Below are 17,700 nucleotides of genomic sequence, written 5' to 3' on the forward strand. Positions count from 1 at the left end.
GCTTCTGTTTTCCCTGCCAGCTCAGGACTCCAGCACCCTGTCTTGCTGAGCCAGACACTCCCGTCTGGCTCCAGACACAGATCCAGAGTCTGAATCTCCTGTCCCAAAGCTGCAAGTTTACCTGAAAACAGCTCACAGTAGTGTGCTTGTCTTTAGCACTCAGATGCCCAACTCCCAATGGGGTCTAAACCCAGATAAATCCGTTTTACCCTGCATAAAGCTTATGCAGGGCAAACTCATAAATTGTCCGCCCTCTATAACACTGATAGAGAGATATACACAGTTGTTTGCTCCCCCAGGTATTAATACATACTCTGAGTAAATTACTAAATAAAAGGTGATTTTATTAAATACAGACAGTAGGATTTAAGTGGTTCAAAGTAGTAACAGACAGAACAAAGTAAGTCACAAAGCAAAATAAAATAAAATGCGCAGATCTATGCCTAATTAAACTGAATACAGATAATTTCCTCACCAGTTCCAGAGTACTCCCTTTTACAGGCGAATCTCCTTTTAGCCTGGGTCCAGCTATCACTCACACCCCCTGCAGTTACTGTCCTTTGTTTCAGTCTCCTTCAAGTATCCGGGGCGGGGGGGTGTGGAGAGGCTCCTTCTTTAGCCAGCTGAAGACAAAATGGAGCGGTCTCCCACAGGTTTAAGTAGACTCTCTCTTGTGGGTGGAGACCCCCCTCCTCCCTCCTATGCAAAGCCCAGCTCCAAGATGGAGTTTTGGAGTCACCTGGGCAAGTCACATGCCCCTGCATGACTCAGTCTTTGCAGGCCGACGCCATTGTCCACATGGCATCTTGCATGTCTCCAGGAAGACTTCTCATGTGGATTGGAGCATTCCAAGATGCATTGTTCCCTAAGTGTCTCCTGATCAGGTACTTAACCTGGCGAATTCCTTCCTAAAGAAGCTGACCAAATGCCTCACAAAGCTTACTTAGAAATCAGGCAAGCATACAGCCCATATTCTTAACCTCGAGTAGGAAATGATATATTTGTACAAATAGGATGAATAGATATAGTAGATCATAACCCTTACGGAGAGATGTTATATGGCACAGGCAGCACAAAACATATTCCAGTTATGTCATACATACATTTATAAGCACCCCCTCCCCATAAAGCCTTATGGGGTACACTGTCACACCCCCAAATTCAATCAATACCACATTCCCAAACATGAGTCCCAAAAGTTTCTTCCTGCCAGTGTATAATTTTTTGTTTCTTCACCAGGGTCAGTTCTTAATGTCTTTTGTAGTCAGGAATTCCTGGACTTTGGCAATTTCAGCGGAGTGAGTATTCCTCCTTCTTTCCTGAAGGAATCGTGGCTCAGCATCATACAGGAGAGAGGTTACCAGCACATCACCCTGTAGTGCTTTGGTTTCTGTATCAAATACTGAATGCAGGTTAGCTCTGTCACTGGACAAGGGAGTGGTTACCAGCACATCACCTTGTCCTTCTCTCCTGCTGTTCAGAAGGAAGAAAAGAAATATCAAAAGGAGACGCAGTGAGACGCATGGGTCCAGGCAGTCAATCCTTGGCACTTCATAGTAGTGTTGGTAGTCAGCAGGACTTGGTAAGGGCCTTTCCAGTGTGGAGCCAAAGCAGTCTTTCATTGGTGGAGCTTTACATAGATCCATTCTCCTGGTTCCAAGGAGTGGCAGGGCTGCTAGGGTCTTTGGGTAGCGCTTCTTTTACCTGTGAGAAAAGAAACTAACACATTTCATTAATGCCTGGCAGTGTTTTGCAGATTTTACAGCTGCTTGGGCACATTCAAGCCCCCCCTTCTTGGTTGTCAGCCAAGTCTTAGCTGTGAGCAGTGTCCTTGAACGGAGCCAGTGTCTTATCTTTGGACTGAGCTTGCTAGCTATTGTTTTTTTAGTTAATTTGTTCTGTTCTTTTTCCTTCTCCCCTTCTTGGCTTCTTTTAACCTACAAAAGAAACTTCCACTCTTCACTCATACACCTTTTCCCAACAATGAACACATACACATTGCCATTATACAGTACTTTAGTCTTATTATTCAGTGTATGCCACATACACCCTTCCAGTAAAATAACTTTATTACAGAGCTTTGGAGCAACAAGCCAGGACAAGCACACCCACTTTTGAGGAGTCCACTTGGTACAACCTCTGGTGTCCAATAGCTGTCGTCCCTCCCCAGCCCTCTGGTTGGCAGGGGCCAAACTGAATGCAGGGTGGGGGGCTCCAGCTGGGAGGTGGGAAAGGAGAGGGGATCAGGGGCACAATCATGGTGGGGGATGGTGGTGGCAGATGTGCTGGATCTAGGCTGGTAGGCCCTGCCACACCCCCTGGCTTGAAGGGGTTTCTCAATGGCTCTCAGTGCCCCCCCCCCCCCACACACACTGTACAGATTGTTTCAGTGCCTCTGCCTGGGACTAGGAGCCAGGGATAAGAAAGGGGTACAGCTGGCGGGGGGTGAACCTGGGGCTGGGGGAGGCAGGCTGGGAACACAGTATAGAACAGATCTTGTTAACACAGAAATCAAAGTCCATCTTGGGGAGCATCCAGAGACCGGATCCGGCCCTGGGCTCTCCCCGCTGATTCCCAAAGCAAGAGACTGACCCGATTCCAGCCCCCCATCTTCAGTGACATCCAGCTGCCCCTCCTCCGTGCTTTCTCTCTTTCCCAGGAAAACAGGTCACCTGGCCTCCCCCATCTCTTTGTTCTCCCACACCTTTGGCTAGTTCCTTGCAGAGGACGGGGTCAGGCCATCGCTTCCAGGATACAGAATTTTGGCCATTCTCTATGCCCAGGCAGCCACTCTACAATCACACCTGCCCTCTAGAGGTCTCCGCAATGATCACACACCCGTATCCCACCAGCTTGATACTTGAGTAACACATGGGGAAACTGAGGCACACACATGATTTTCAGAGAAACCATTAAGACCATTCCAGCTTCATCACACCCCTCTGAAACCAGCCCAGGAGCACTTTCCCCAGTGGCTGGAACCACTCTATTCATACCAGCCCCTGAGCCTGAGCTCCCAGGTGATGGAGAGACCTGGGAAAAGGGCTGAAGCCAGGCAGGGAAATGACTCTGCACAAAGGACACCTTTTAGGGACCTACTGGTGTTGCAGAGTGTTCAGTGCTGGGGGGAGGGGCCAGGTCTGTATTGTGATAAAGTGACTGAGGGTTTTCCCAGTGTGGCAGAGTCCAGAGCATCTGTCTGCAGGGAGAGACGGGAGACATGGACACAAGCCCCTTCTGTAACCTCTCCCATTGCCCCTCTCGCCCTGACAAGCTAAGGAATCACATCCACATTTTGTTCCAGATCGTCCGGTCTTCCAGGGGACAGAGAAGGGAAATGGCTGTGATTGAGACAGCTCAGGTAGGGGAGTTGAAGGGAGCTGCGCGGGGTGGGGGAAGAGGAGGATTTGCTGTAGAGGGGGAGGGGCAGGAAACACACAGTGTGAGGCAGTTTGGGGACAGGGTGTGATAAACCTGCTGGAACATGATCAACCTGGGCCTGATTTTGTGAACAGGCCCATTGGCTAGGGGTGGAGGGGGACATTCCTCCATTTCTGACACTGGAAACACCCCACTAGCTGCTGTGAAATACAAAGGGAAGCTGTTGGGATTCCTGTCCCTGTCCCTGGCTCAGAGCTCTGCTTCTCGTATCAGCCTGTGGCGGGCAGGCATGTGGGAAATGAGAGGACCCTGCCCTGCTCCACCTGCTGTGAAGGAAAAGGAGCTCTCACCTTCACCCCACCCCCTGAAGCCTCCTGCTGCTCTGAGCAGGGTGTGGGGGGATTTCTGCTTTTCTGGCCCTCCCAGAGCTTCTCTGTTTTGTTTATTTTTTCCCTGTGACTAGTGCAGAGGTGGGCAAACTATGGCCCGTGGGCCACATCTGGCCTACGGGACCGTCCTGCCGGGCCCTTGAGTTCCTGGCCAGGGAGGCTAGCCTCTGGCCCCTCCCCTGCTGTCCCCCCTTCTCCACAGCCTCAACTTGCCATGCCGCCAGTGCTCTAGACTGCGTGGTGGGGTGGCTGGCTCCAGCCGGATTGCACAGCTACTAGTCCTGGTGCTCTGAGCAGCATGGTAAGCGGTCAGGGGTGGGGGTTGGATAAGGGGCAGGGTTTCCAGGGGACAGTCAGGGGACAGGGAGCAGGGGTGGTTCGATAGGTGTGGGAGTCTCGGGGGGGCTGAAAGGGGGGGTGTCAATAGGGGTCAGGGCCGTCAGGGGACAGGGGGAATTGGATAGGGTGTGGGGTCCTGGGAGGCAGTTAGGGGTGGGGGGTCCTGGGATGGGGAGGTCATGGGAGAGAAAGCCAGCGGGGTTGGATTGGTTGGACATTTTGAGGTGGGCAGTCAGGGGATGGGAAGTGGGAGGGGGTGGATAGGGGCAGGGCCAGGCTATTTGCGGGAGTCACAGCCTTCCCTACCCAGCCCCCCATATTGTTTCCAAATCCCGATGTGGACCTCAGGCCAAAAAGTTTCCCCATCCCTGGACTAGTGGGATTGTGGCTGGGGCAGCAGGTGCTCAGTGCAGGACTCTTTGTTGTTTCAGGTGCCAGTGACCTTCAAGGAGGTGGCTGTGTATTTTACCCAGGGACAGGGGGCTCTGCTGGACCCCGCTCAGGGAACCCTCTACAGGGACATCATGCAGGAGAACTACGAGATGGTGACCTCACTGGGTAAGGGATTCCCGTCCCCTTGCTTATTAGAAGCCGTGGGGTCTGCATGTCTGACACTGGTCAGGTTCTTCCCTGGTCAGTTAGATTGGAGGGGAATGGGCTCTGTAATGCACAGCTGCCGTGTGAGCGAGACTTGCATCTCCATACACTCTCCAGTGAGACCAGGGTGTCAAAACCTACGGAATATACTAAATCACCCCGACCCAACCCCCCTTGCTTTCCAGGCTGTCTGTGTTGTTTCTCATTCACACACACAATCCCTGTTCACTTCCCTCCTTGGTAACAGCTCCAGCCATGTGGAGGGCTCTGGGCTCTGCCGGTTTAGAAATGGGCAGGGGTTTAACTCCAGAGCTGGGTATGCGTCAGCAGGGCCCCCAGAGAGCACAGATCCTAGGAACTCCTAGTGAGGGCATCACAATTCCCCCCACCTCCCCAGACGTCTGCCTCCCCAAAGGTGGCTCAGTTACCATGTTCCCATCCTCTTCGATTCCATGTTCTGCCAGCAGAGCACAGGGACAGGTTCCACCCATGGAATGTCCTTTCTGACAGACACTCTCTCAATCCTCCACACACCCTGATCTGGTCTGATTTCACTTCCTGCACAGGATTCCCCCTTCCCAAACCTGAACTGATCTCCCACCTGGAATGAGGGGAAGAGCCATGAGTGCCCAATCATTAGGCCTGTGAGGAAACAGAGATCCTGAGAGGTGCCTGCACAGGTGAGGACTGACACACAAACCATCTAGTGAATGAAGGAAAAAGTGGAGAATCCCACAAATGTGGTATCAGTAAGTGCCCTCAGTTCTTCCTCATCTCACCCAGGGCAGGGCTGTAGTCAGCAGATATGACTGACATTGCTTTCCACCTGTCCTGTTACCTGCAGGAGTTTCCTTCCCAATGTTTCTTCTCTGTGAATTTTTGGGTGGGATGTGGAGGTAGAATCCTATTATAAAACCTTAATTTCAAATTCAGCTTTAATATGTTGGGTTTTCCCTCCATGCTATTCCTCTTTCTTTCTCCCAGGCACAATGACTCCTGACTGGATTGTCTCTCTCCCAGCAGGGGAAGTGGAACCAGAGGGGACCTTTGTGGGAAGAGCTGCAGGGAATTTTTCCCAATGCTTGGAACAGGGAGAAGAGTGGGAAAATTGGCAGAGGTAAGAGAGGCTTCTGGGACACCACTCAAGGGAGCAAATTGATTAATCTATTAGCTGTGGGGAAGGATACAGGGATCCCACAGCCCGGCAGACAACCCGGAAGGAAGAAAAATGCTATGAATGCCTTGGTTATGGAAAAGCATTCGTTCTGAGACCAGAGCTTGTTACGCCTCAGACAATTCATACTGGAGACAAATCACTTCATGGGGAAAACTTCAATAACTGCTCATATTTTAATAACCATGGGAGAAACCACACAGGACAGAAACCCTATCAATGCCTGGAGGGCAAGAACTACTTGAATTGGAAGGTAGCACTGATAAGCCACATAGGAGGGAGACTCCATAAATGTTTAGACTGTGGAAAAAGTTTTATATGGAAGTCATACGTTGTCAGACATCAGGCTATCCACATAGGAGAGAGATCCCATAAGTGTTTGGACTGTGGGAAAAGTTTCACAAACAAATCAAATCTTATAACACATCAGAGGATCCATACAGGAGAGAGACCCCATTATTGCTCAGACAGTGGTAAAAGTTTCATACAGAGGTCACATCTTGTTAGACATCAGGCAATCGACACAGGAGACAGATCCCATAACTGCTTAATTTGTGGAAAAAGTTTCATACTGAGGTCAGCCTTTGTTTCACATCAGAGAATCCACAAAGGAGAGAGACCCCACATGTGCTTAGACTGTGGGAAAAGTTTCATACAGAGGTCAAATCCTACTTAGTCATCAGACAGGCCACACTGGAGAGAGACCTCATAAGTGCTTAGACTGTGGGAAAAGTTTCATACGGAGGTCAAATCTTGTTGAACATCAAGCAATCCACACTGGAAAGAGACCCCATCAGTGTTTAGACTGTGGAAAAAGTTTCATACAGAGGTCAGGCCTTGCTGTACATTGGAGAATCCACACAGGAGAGAGACCCCATCAGTGCTCAAACTGTGGCAGAAGTTTTATACAGAGGTCAACCCTTGTTAAACATCAAGCAATCCATACAGGAGGAAGACCATAAGTGCTTGGACTCTGGTAAAGGTTTCAGAAACAGATCAGCCCTTCTAAACATCAGGCAAAAGACACATAGTGCTTAGACTGTGGAAACACATTTCAAATAGATGCCAGCCCTTGTTTTACATCAGTGAATCCACCCAGGGGAGAGACCCCAAAACTGCTTAGCCTGTGGAAAGAGTTTTATACGGAGGTCAAACATTGTTAAACAGCCAGCAATCCACAGAGGAGAGAGACCCCAAAAGTGCTTAGACAGTGGGAAACATTTCATAAACCGATCAGTCCTTGTTTTAAATGAGAAAATCCACCCAAGAGCAAGTACTTGGACTGTGGCAAAAGTTGCACACTGAGATCCCCCTCATTAAACACTGGAGAATTCACTGGAGTCTTGTTTGAGGGAGAAGGCAACATGGCACATTTAATTTGAACACAGAGAAAGCTACTAACTCATAATTTGTCCAAAGGTGGTTAACACCGTTTCATTTATAAATAGACAATTTCATTAATTAAAAAAGGTGGTTTCATTACAGTAATTTCATTGCAAGTATACAGAGCCATATTGGTAGGTATAATTTATTAAAAGGGTGATTTCATTCTTCAGCCCTGCAACCTGTCCTGAAAGAGTTAAGAACCTTGCAGGATATTTGACCCAGATTCAGCCTTTAGAGACATGTTAGAAAAGTGTTTAAATGGTATTTGGGGCTATTCCAAGTAATAGAGACTAGAACTTTGAAATGTAAACTTGTATTGTTAAGAAAATGGAAGAAATAATAGTGTGGTTGATTAATCATGATTAACTCAAAAATAATTGTGAGTAGAAAAATTAATAGAATACCAATTGAAATTTGTTAAATGTTTTTGGATGTTTTCCTACATTTTAATTTCTATTGATTTCTATCACAACAAAAAATAGAAAGTGTACAGTGCTTACTTTATATTATTTTTATTACAAATATTTGTACTGTAAACATGAAAAGCAAAAATAGTATATTTCAATTCACCTCATACAAATACTGAAGTGCAATCTCCCTATCATGAAAGTGTAACTTAGAAATGTAGATTATTTTTGTTATATAAGTGCACTCAAAATAAAGCAATTACAAACTTTAGAGCCTAGAAGTCCACTCAGTGCTACTTCTTTTTCTGCCAATCGCTTAGACAAACAGGTTTGTTTCCATTTGCAGGCGATAATGCTGCAAGTGAGAAGAGGCAATCTTATGACACTGTTTCAGTTTGAGTTGCAAGATATTTACATGCCAGATGTGCTAAAAGAAGAACAGGAGTACTTGTGGCACCTTAGAGACTAACAAAATCCCTTCATGCTTCAACCACCATTGCTTAGCCTCCCTTTGCCCAGGGCCGGCTCTAGGTTTTTTTCCTGCTCCAAGCAAAAAAAATTTTGTCTCCCCTCCCCGTGCCCACCTGCTGCTCCATCCCTGGGTGCCCCTTTCCCCCCACCCCGCTGCTGCCCCATCCCTGGGCTGCCCCTTTCCCCCCACCCCGCTGCTGCCCCATCCCTGGGCTCTCCCCCAACTTGCACCCTCCTGCCGCCTCAGCCCTGGGTCACTGGTAACTCGCTCCCAGGACGGGTCATTCAGCAGGAATTTTGGATGTGCACAGAACACAGACAGGATTGGTTCCCATATGGTTACAGAACTGCAGTAAAGTGGAACCATTTTCAGCTTGTGTGATTGGAGGATATCTGGATGCATATTATAAGACTGTCCTACATAAATGAGGAAAAGTTGAGGTGCCTTTATTATTCTTTTGTTCCACTCTTAGTTTCTATGGGGAATTTGCCAATGCGATATCACTGTCTTCCTTTCAAACAAATTAAACTAAAAAAAAAAAGGCAATGGCTGTTGAAAATAGCAATTCCAGTCCTAAAATCCACTGGGAAGCATTTCTTGCTCAATTTTATCCTACTTTTTCTTCAGCAAATTACAGTGGATCAGTATATTAGATTTGGGAGAAATGAAGTAACAGCTGCCTGAATTGAGCTTGAGCACTCCTGAATTTTGAGGTGTTCAAATCTGGAAGGCAGGTGCTAGATTCCCTTTCTGAATATTAGCTAAATCTGGAAAGGAAAAGTCAGTTTCTGCTTCCATGGCTCAGAAGTGGAAATCCTCCTGAGTGCCTGATACTGTATCTCATGCTGCCCAGGTCCAGAGCCTCCCCTCCCTTACTTTTCATTTTAAATTCTAGTGGGATCCACGTACCTCCCTTGCTAGGTTTCAGATAGAGAGGGGCACTGTCCATTTAGTCCACCCAATTCCTTCTTTGGGGGCTGCAAGGTGAGGTCACACCAGTATCCCTAATCCAGTCTGGGGATATCTTCTGAAGGGGATATCTGGGCCAAAGCCTTCTACTCCTTGGGCATACTTCCCAGGCCACCCCGCTCTAGCAGTGAGCTCTCCCTTCACAACAAGCTGCAGCATGAGGTTTCAGCTACCATACTCCTTCCCTTTCCTGTTGATAGCTGCCAAGGGTTTGCTGGGAAATGTAGTTCTTTCCCTGCTCCAGGGCTGGCTCTATAGGCAGGGAGCTAAGGAAGGAACTACAGCTCCGAGGGTCCTGCAGGTTTTCAGCTCCCATGCTGGATCCCCAGCTGCTCAATGGCTCCGCTTATGCAGGGTTGTGAGAAGGGAGGAAGTGAGTTAAAATAGGGTTACCATACGTCCGGATTTTCCCGGACATGTCCGGCTTTTTGGGCTCCAAATCCCCGTCCGGGGGGAAATCCCAAAAAGCCGGCCATGTCCGGGAAGATCAGGACATGCGGGCTGCGGTGCTGGGCCGGGGGCGCCCAGCGCCAGTGGGGCAGAGCGCCGGCGCTGCCGGGGGCCGGCGGGGCAGAGTGCCGGCGCTGCCGGGGAGCCGGGGGCAGCGAGCGCCGGCCGGCGCTGCCGGGGGACCGGGGGCCGGCAGGGCAGAGTGCCGGCGCTGCCGGGGAGCCGGGGACAGAGAGCGCCGGCCGGCGCTGCCGGGGAGCCGGGGGCAGAGAGCGCCGGCCGGCGCTGCCGGGGAGCCGGGGGCCGGCAGGGCAGAGTGCCGGCGCTGCCGGGGAGCCGGGGGCACCGAGCGCCGGCGCTGCCGGGGGCACCGAGCGCCGGCGCTGCCGGGGGCCGGCGGGGCAGAGTGCCGGCCGGCGCTGCCGGGGGACCGGGGACCGGCGGGGCCGAGCGCTGGCCGGCGCTGCCGGGGACACCGAGCGCCAGCAGGGCCAAGCGCCGGCGCTGCCGGGGGGCCGGCGGGGCCGAGCGCCGGCCGGCGCTGCCGGGGACCGGGAGCGCCGATAGCCGGCGGGGCCAGGGGGTGCTCGGCTGGAGGTGCGGGGGGTGCTGAGCGGGCCGGGGGGGGCAGGGGGTGCTGAGCGGGCCGGGGGGGCAGGGGGTGCTCGGCCGGGGTCCGGGCCGGGGGGTGCTGAGCGGGCCAGGGGGCCGGCGGGGCTGGGGGGTGGTGAGCGGGACGGGGGGGCAGGGGGTGCTCGGCCGGGGTCCGGGCCGGGGGGTGCTGAGCGGGTCAGGGGGCCGGCGGGTGCTGAGCGGGCCGGGGGGGCCAGGGGGTGCTCGGCAGGGGTCCGGGCCGGGGGGTGCTGAGCGGGCCGGGGGATGCTCGTCCGGGGGTCCGGGGGCCGGCAGGGCAGAGTGCCAGCGCTGCCGGGGACAGAGATCGCCGGCCGGCGCTGCCGGGGAGCCGGGGGCAGAGAATCTTTTTGCCTAACACAATTGCTGGGAGATGCCTGAATGAGAGAGGAAAGAGACGGTTTCAGACCTTTTTATATTAAATACTGGAGTGTGTCTTGGTGTGTTTCTCTATCATAATTAAAACACAATTCTAGGAGATCAGAGTGGGGACGCTGTTATAAATATAAAAGCCTGAAATCTCACCTCTTTTCTCCTTTCCCTCTCCAGACACTCTGCCGTCTGCACTAGAGACAAAAAGAGGAGGATCCCTAAGAGTACACTGACAGGGTGAGTTTGCAGCTTAGATTGTTTTTAAATTATGAGAAAATTCCAGAGAAAACATCTTCATGAGTTTGTAGCTAAAGTTACCAACAAACTGACAGCGGCCATGACACACACAGCCCTAAAAATACACACATCAAACAGCGAGGAGATCCACACTGGAATATGGGGGACTAGGGGGCAATGGCTCCCCCGAATTTTAAAAGTGGGATGTCCAGCCCCCCCCCCCCTTTTTAACTTGGGCATAGTTTGAGGGAAGGGGGCCATGTTGCCCCCACACACACACACTGCAAGCCTCGGGCAGGCGTGGAGCATTGAAGGCAATGGCAGTGCTTTGTGGCGGTGTAGCTGATCAGCTCCCCCCTGTGTAGCACAGCCCCTGCCTGTGGCACCAGCCTCTTCCCAGTCCTGGCCCCTCTCAATGGCTCCACACCTGCTCCTCTTATCACAAGGCCCTGCCCTCTGGCCAGAAGCTAAAGCCTGTTCTCCATCTGCCCTGGGTGGTGCACTCTGGGGAGCAATGATATGTACCGGGGGCTGATCTCAAGGCCCCTAGACCTCAGCCCAGGCCAGGTGGAGCATCAGGGGCTCTCCACAGGGGCCATTGTTCCCAGCCTGGTCAGGGGTCAGGGCCTTGTTGGGAAGAGGAGAAGTAGGTGGGGCCATGGAGAGGGTGGGGCCAGAGGTGGCTCTAGCTTTTTTGCCACCCCAAGCATGGCAGGCAGGTGCAGTGCCCCCCCTTATCCCTTGAGGTGGGGCTGGGAGCAGGGGCATGGCTCCAGGAAGGGGGGAGTCAGGATGCAGACATGGGTAAGGGGCCTGAGGCTGGATATGGAAGCTGATGAAGTCATCCTCATCATACTGGAATTCCCCGCCCCCCGGGGGTGTCCCAGTCCATGGCCTGCACCCCGTGGAACCCTGGGGGAGGGCAGGGACAGAACTAGGTCAGCAGCCAGAAGTCCTGAAAGATCATGAGTTTACCACTCCCTGTCCCCCCCAATCAGTTACAGAGATTACCAAGTTCGGAGGCTTTTTATTTGTCCTCTGGATTTGTACCTTTCTGGGGACACTGGAAAAAAGGTCCTTTCACCTAGAGCCTGAGGGCGTGTGGCCACCGCCAGAGCATGTGTCTGAGCCACAGAATCCCTGCAGCACAGTCAGGGCCTGGGCAGGAGGCCTGGGACATGGGAGGGACAGACAGTGAGCTGCCCTGGCATCCCACAGATGCTGTTTGTGCTTCCCCCAGGCCCGCAGAGTGGCAGTACCGGCCTGCTCTTCTTCACCCCCCTGCTCTCTCCTGCAGATATCAGCATGGATTGGCGGGGGCCCTTCGGGGGTGGGAGCCATCAGCGTTAGTGCACAGCTGATTTCACATCCATTGGACTCAGAGAAATACCTTTCCAGTGTCCCCCTGCACCACTGTGATCACCCCTCTGCTATAGATGTGAAACTTGATTGACATATGTGATCGCTCTGATCAGCAGCTGTATGTGGAGAGGCTGGGGTCCCCCCCCTCCCCTTAGTGTTGAAAGGTGCTGGATTTCAGCGCCTCTTGCATTCCACAGGTGCCGGGGAAGGCAGAGCGAGCTGCGATGTGAATCCACGTGATCGCTTTTAGTCCACAGCCCCAGCTCTGCCTCCACGCTGGGCATCAGTGTAATTCCTGCTTCCCCCAGGGAGATCAGACCCACTCCATGTGTTCAACCTCCCAGGAAGCGGAGAAATCAGACTAATGCCTAGATTCCAAGGCCAGAAGGGATCACAGAGATATAATCTCATCTGCCCTCCTCTAGACCAGCCCAGAGACCGGCCCCCAAATAATTCCTACCACAGAGCTTTTCTATTTGTCTGACAATTTTATACTTAACTATTGTTTTGACTAATTTGCTCAGTACCGACGTTAGACTTACCGGTCTGTAATTGCCGGGATCACCTCTAGAGCCCTTTTTAAATATTGGCGTTACATTAGCTAACTTCCAGTCATTGGGTACAGAAGCCGATTTAAAGGACAGGTTACAAACCTTAGTTAATAGTTCCGCAACTTCCATCTGGTCCCGGTGACTTGTTAATGTTAAGTTTATCAATTAATTCCAAAACCTCCTCTAGTGACACTTCAATCTGTAACAATTGCTCAGATTTGTCACTTACAAAAGCCGGATCAGGTTTGGACTCCCTCTAACCTCCTTAGCCGTGAAGACTGAAGCAAAGAATCCATTTAGTTTCTCCACAATGACTTTGTTGTCTTTAAGTGCTCCTTTTGTATCTCGATCATCAAGGGGCCCCACTGGTTGTTTAGCAGGCTTCCTGCTTCTGATGTACTTAAAAAACATTTTGTTATTACCTTTGGAGTTTTTGGCTAGCCGTTCTTCAAACTCCTCTTTGGCTTTTCTTATTACATTCTTGCACTTAATTTGGCAGTGTTTATACTCCTTTCTATTTGCCTCACTAGGATTTGACTTCCACTTTTTAAAGGAAGTCTTTTTATCTCTCACTGCTTCCTTTACATGGTTGTTAAGCCACAGTGGCTCTTTTTTAGTTCTTTTACTGTGTTTCTTAATTTGGGGTATTCATTGAAGTTGGGCCTCTATTATGGTGTCTTTAAAAAACACCCATGCAGCTTGCAGGGATTTCACTTTAGTCACTGTACTTTTTAACTTCTGTTTAACTAACCCCCTCATTTTTGCATAGTTCCCTCTTTTGAAATTAAATGCCACAGTGTTGGGCTGTTGAGATGTTCTTCCCACCACAGGGATGTTAAATGCTATTGTATGGCTTGTGGGTAAAACACATGACTGGGGCTCTGGTGAGGGGCAGTCAGTTCCTGCCTCCACTGTGAATTCCCTGCTCCTCTGTCAGTGCCTCAGTTTCCCACGAGTGTGTCTCTCGCTCCCCATGACTTTAGAATAGGAACACTACTGAACTGGAGCTGGTTGAATATTGGCAATTTTGAAATTTAAAAAAAAACATTTCAAAAGGGAACAAAAAAGCTTCAGTTCAGACCCCTCCTATTGTTTCATTTTGATCCCGGAGGTTTATTTTGGTTTGCTGGTCACCTTTTATGAAATATGACGCGGTACCATGTTGGCAACAGGAACTGAAATGATTAAAAATGTCACCAAAATCTATATACTGCTGCAAAACATTTTGATTTTGACAAAACTGGAGTTTTGGGATCTGGCAGACTGGAGCTGGAGTGGCTCTGGAGAGAGATCTGTACACAGGCGCTCAGCCGACTCCCCTCCACCCGGAGAGCTGATTGCAGAGTTGGACACTGAGGAGTTGCTGATATTCAGAACAGAGTTTGTGCCACTGTTTCTGTAGCATCCCTGCCAGCTGTCAGCCTGCTCCAGGAGCGGGGCTCTCAGCCATGCAGTGAGAGATGGACACACCTGGGGAGAGCAGGGGAGACGTGCAAGAGGCAGAGGAAGAGTGAGGAGCAGCTGGGGAGGAGAATGGCTCTTCTTGCCAAAAGGGGAAGCATGGTCAGGGGGGAAAGGGGTAGGGGGAAGGAACGGGGAGATGGAGTGGTGGGCAAGGGGCATGGGATGGGGAAGAGAAGGGGAGAAGGGAAGCGGGGGCAGAGGGAGAAGCTGGGTTGGTTTGTAAACAGTGTCCTCTGCTGGGCTGCACAGAACAGCGCTGTTCCTGTTGTACTGTGCCTCATTGTGCCCTGCCCGCCTGCCCTTCCCTCTGGAGACTGACCATCCCGCCTCCTGCACCTTGCCCCGTGGGGGCCCACAAATAGGTTAGGCATTGGGCCCACAAAAAGTTAATCCGGCCCTGCAGAGTGGGGCTAAGAGTTTTCCTTTCGCCTTTCTGATTGTGTCCTGATTTTTTATTACTTGCTGTTTTGTAAATTGCATTTGTTCTGAACTATAGACAATGGCCAGGGAAGAGGTCAGGGAAGCGTCCAGAGCGAAGAAAGTACCCAGAGTGGGGACGCTCTAGCCCGTGTCCTGAGTGGTCACAACCAGGTTGGGGGGCGAGCCCCTCAGGAAGCCTGGGCCCAGCCTTGTCGGGGTTATAAGGACTTTGCCACACAGGAGAGTGGAAGGGGAGCCCTCAAGGTGAGGCAGGCTCTGGGTGAAGGGAGTGAGGACTCAGATCCTTCTACTATTCGATTCCACCCGGGTGGTGTTTAAGTCAGGAAAGTTTCCCCGTCTACCTCTGTGCATGTTTACTGGTTTCTCCTAAAGTTCATTAAGTATTTTGGGAAAATGTGTTGGAGCGCCCACCAGTGACAGCTGCTGGCCTTACTCTGAGGCCGCCAAAAAATTTGGTTGTGAGAACCCCTGGGCTAGATGCTCATGATGGGCCCTTCTGACCTTAGAGCTTGTGAGTGTAACAGAAGCTGAACACAGAGAGAAGAAGTCAAGGCAGTCGGTTGATCGCTAGGACCCAGGAGCAGCTGGGAGGCGGCTCTGGGGGGAGCGATCGCTGGGCTCAGGCCCGGCAGCACGAAGTGACTCGCAGCCGCTGCGGTGACTCTGGCTCCAGGCTCCTGGCGAGATCCCCGAGCCCCGGCGGCTGGTGCTGGGAGCCCGGAGCCCTGGCTGCAGCCGGGAGAGGGGAATCTCCAGCAGGGCCCTTCCCGCTGCTCCCCAGGAGCCTCTCCCAGGGCAGAGCCCCCAGCCCCGCCAGGCCCCTTCCCGGCCCGGCCCCTGCCCCTGGGGGGCCCCGCTCGGAGGGAAGGTAAGAGACACCCGCCCGGCTGCAGGGGGAGGTTTGGCCCCAGGCTGCTCCCAGCGGAGCTGGCTGCGATTCCCGCCCTGGGCCCGGGAAAGCTGCCGCCAGCTCCCGGTGTGTGCGGGCAGGATCACGTTACCACCCACCCACTATCTGCTGCTTTGTTTCCCTGCCCCAGGCCTCGCTGATTTGGACGGAGGCTGCAGCTCAGGGAGATCTGAGGGGGGCAGAATGTGGCAGGGGCCAAACTGAATGCAGAGTGGGGGGGGGGCAGCTGGGAGTCGGGGAAGGAGAGGTGCTCAGGGCAGGCCCGGCTCTAGGTTTTTTGCAGCCCCAAGCAAAACATTTTTTGACTGTCCCCCACTCCAGCCTTGGGCTCCCCCTCTCACCAGTTCCCTCCCACACCCCCTGCCGCCCCAGCCCTGGGCTCCCCCCCCCGAAACGTGACCTCCTCGTTCACCACACCAATCCCTGTTTACACTTGCAGTGGGGATCAAACCATTTCTCCTATTTTTATTTCACTTTAGTATAAATCTCACCCCCTCCCCCGTCCCCCGCAACCCCATCTTTAGTGCTCCAAATGCACATGGACGGCATAGGGACTAATCCTCAAACCTTGTACCCGGAAAGGGATGGGGATCTAGTAAAGAGGGTTCAGGCAGAGGAGCGGGTGTGGGGTGCTTGGGGGCTCTACACTGGCAGAGAGGCGGGGTGTGATGTACTCGCGGAGGAGGAGAGGGGGTATCAGGAGGGTTGCCGGAGAAGAGGTGCAGGGGAGGGGGGAGGTGCGGGAGGAGAGGGCTGGGAGAGGGTACAAGGGGAGAGGTGCGGGTGAAGGGAGAGTACAAGGGGAAGGGGTGTGGTGAAGGAGCGATGGGGGGAGGTACAAGAGGAGGGGCTGCGAGCGGGATGGGGGGTGCAAGGGCTGAGAGGGGCAGGCGCTGACAGCTGCTTCCCCAGCCCCCTGCAGGCAGAGCCGAGAGGACAGACACTGACCCCCCCAGGTGCTCGGAGCCGGGCTCTGCCTCTCCCGGCCCAGGGCAGGCAGCACGGGGCTGAGGTAGGGAGGTGCGCGGCAGGCTGGGTCCGGGGGCAGGAGGGGGCGGTGTCAGCTCCCTGGCAGCTCGGGCTGCCCAGCCAATCGCCCTGGCAGCACGCGAGCCGGGATCCGCCCCCCCGCCCAGCCCGTTGGCGCCTGCCCAGCCCCCTCGGGCGGGGAAACGCCGCGCCGCCCTGGGGAGACTCAGAGCAGCAGCAGGACCCCTCCCCCCTCCCTGCCTCCCGGGCCCCACTTCCCTCCCCCCTCCCCGGCTCCTCACCCCCAGGCTGGGCTGCAGTTCAGGCTGCCCGGGCGGCTCGGAGCATCATCCCCCGGAGCTGAGCCCCTCTCGCCGCCGCAGCCGGGCTCAGCTCCGGGGATGACGCTCCGGCTCTCCAGCGGCCGGGCAGCCTGAACTGCTGTCCAGCCTGTGCGACTCCGGCTGCCATGAGCGCCATCTAGCGACTGCAGCCAGAACTGCAGCGTCAGTTCCAGCTCAGCCTGAAAGCCTCAGCTGACAGGGAACAGCTTGGTTCAGGATCAGCTCCTGTTTTTGCGCCCCAAGCGAAAAAAAAAAGGGGGGAGGCTGGAGTGCTGCCCCTTGGAAAGTGCCGCCCTGGCTTGAAGGGGTTTCCATCCTATCCAGTATTTACAGTTTGGTTCAATGGCTCTCAGCGCCCCCCATGGTACGGATTGTTTCAGCCCTCCTGCCTGGGACTCGGAGCCAGGGATAAGAATGTGGTACAGCCGGCGGGGGGTGAACCTAGGGTTGAGGGAGGCAAGCCCCCTACACCCAGTGTAGGGGCAGGACCCCAGCCCCTGAGAACCCCCAATAACCCCCCCCACCTGCTGAGCATGTGGCCCCAGCCTCCCCATCCCTGGATCCCACGGAGGGCATATGGCCCCAGCCAGAACCCCGGGGGCAGCCTAAGGAAAAGCCTGACCCGCTCCTCACAGGGGCTGTGCACCCCACCTTCGCAGTCAGCGGTGACTCTCAGTCAGCTTGGAAAACAGACGGGTTTATTTCCTTGCTGGGAACACAGCACAGAACAGAGCTTGTTAGCACAGAAATCAGAAGCAATCAGCAAAGTCCATCTGGGCGGGGAATCCAGACCCCTGAGCCCTGGGCTTTCGCCGATGAGTCCCAAAACAGGAGACTGACCCACGTCCAGCCC

The 17,700-nt window shown here is 53.3% G+C and overlaps 1 protein-coding gene and 1 long non-coding RNA gene across 11 annotated transcripts in view; both read left to right on the plus strand.

Moving 5' to 3' along the window:
• LOC101933213 (zinc finger protein 585A-like) overlaps window positions 1-17,700 on the plus strand; it is a 104,834-nt gene that overhangs the window by 46,941 nt on the left and 40,193 nt on the right. For 2 of the 9 annotated variants that reach the window (XM_065564307.1, XM_065564309.1), the window contains exon 1: window positions 15,146-15,492. The exons of 4 other annotated variants lie outside the window; for them this stretch is intronic. The gene's annotated coding sequence lies outside the window, so the exon portion shown is untranslated. Of the gene's footprint in view, window positions 1-15,109; window positions 15,493-17,700 lie in introns of those variants that run through there. 3 more of the 9 variants (XM_065564295.1, XM_065564294.1, XM_065564303.1) reach the window with 3 other exon arrangements.
• LOC135974987 (uncharacterized) lies at window positions 2,485-7,949 on the plus strand. 2 transcript variants are annotated; one of them, XR_010592056.1, is made up of 4 exons: window positions 2,485-3,361; window positions 4,541-4,667; window positions 5,273-5,386; window positions 5,691-7,949. It is a non-coding gene; the product is annotated as an uncharacterized LOC135974987 (long non-coding RNA). The 2 variants fall into 2 exon arrangements; XR_010592055.1 differs by lacking the exon at window positions 2,485-3,361 and having other exon boundaries at window positions 4,325-4,667.

Source organism: Chrysemys picta, chromosome 12 (assembly GCF_011386835.1).
Source record: "Chrysemys picta bellii isolate R12L10 chromosome 12, ASM1138683v2, whole genome shotgun sequence".
NCBI lineage: Eukaryota > Metazoa > Chordata > Testudines > Emydidae > Chrysemys > Chrysemys picta.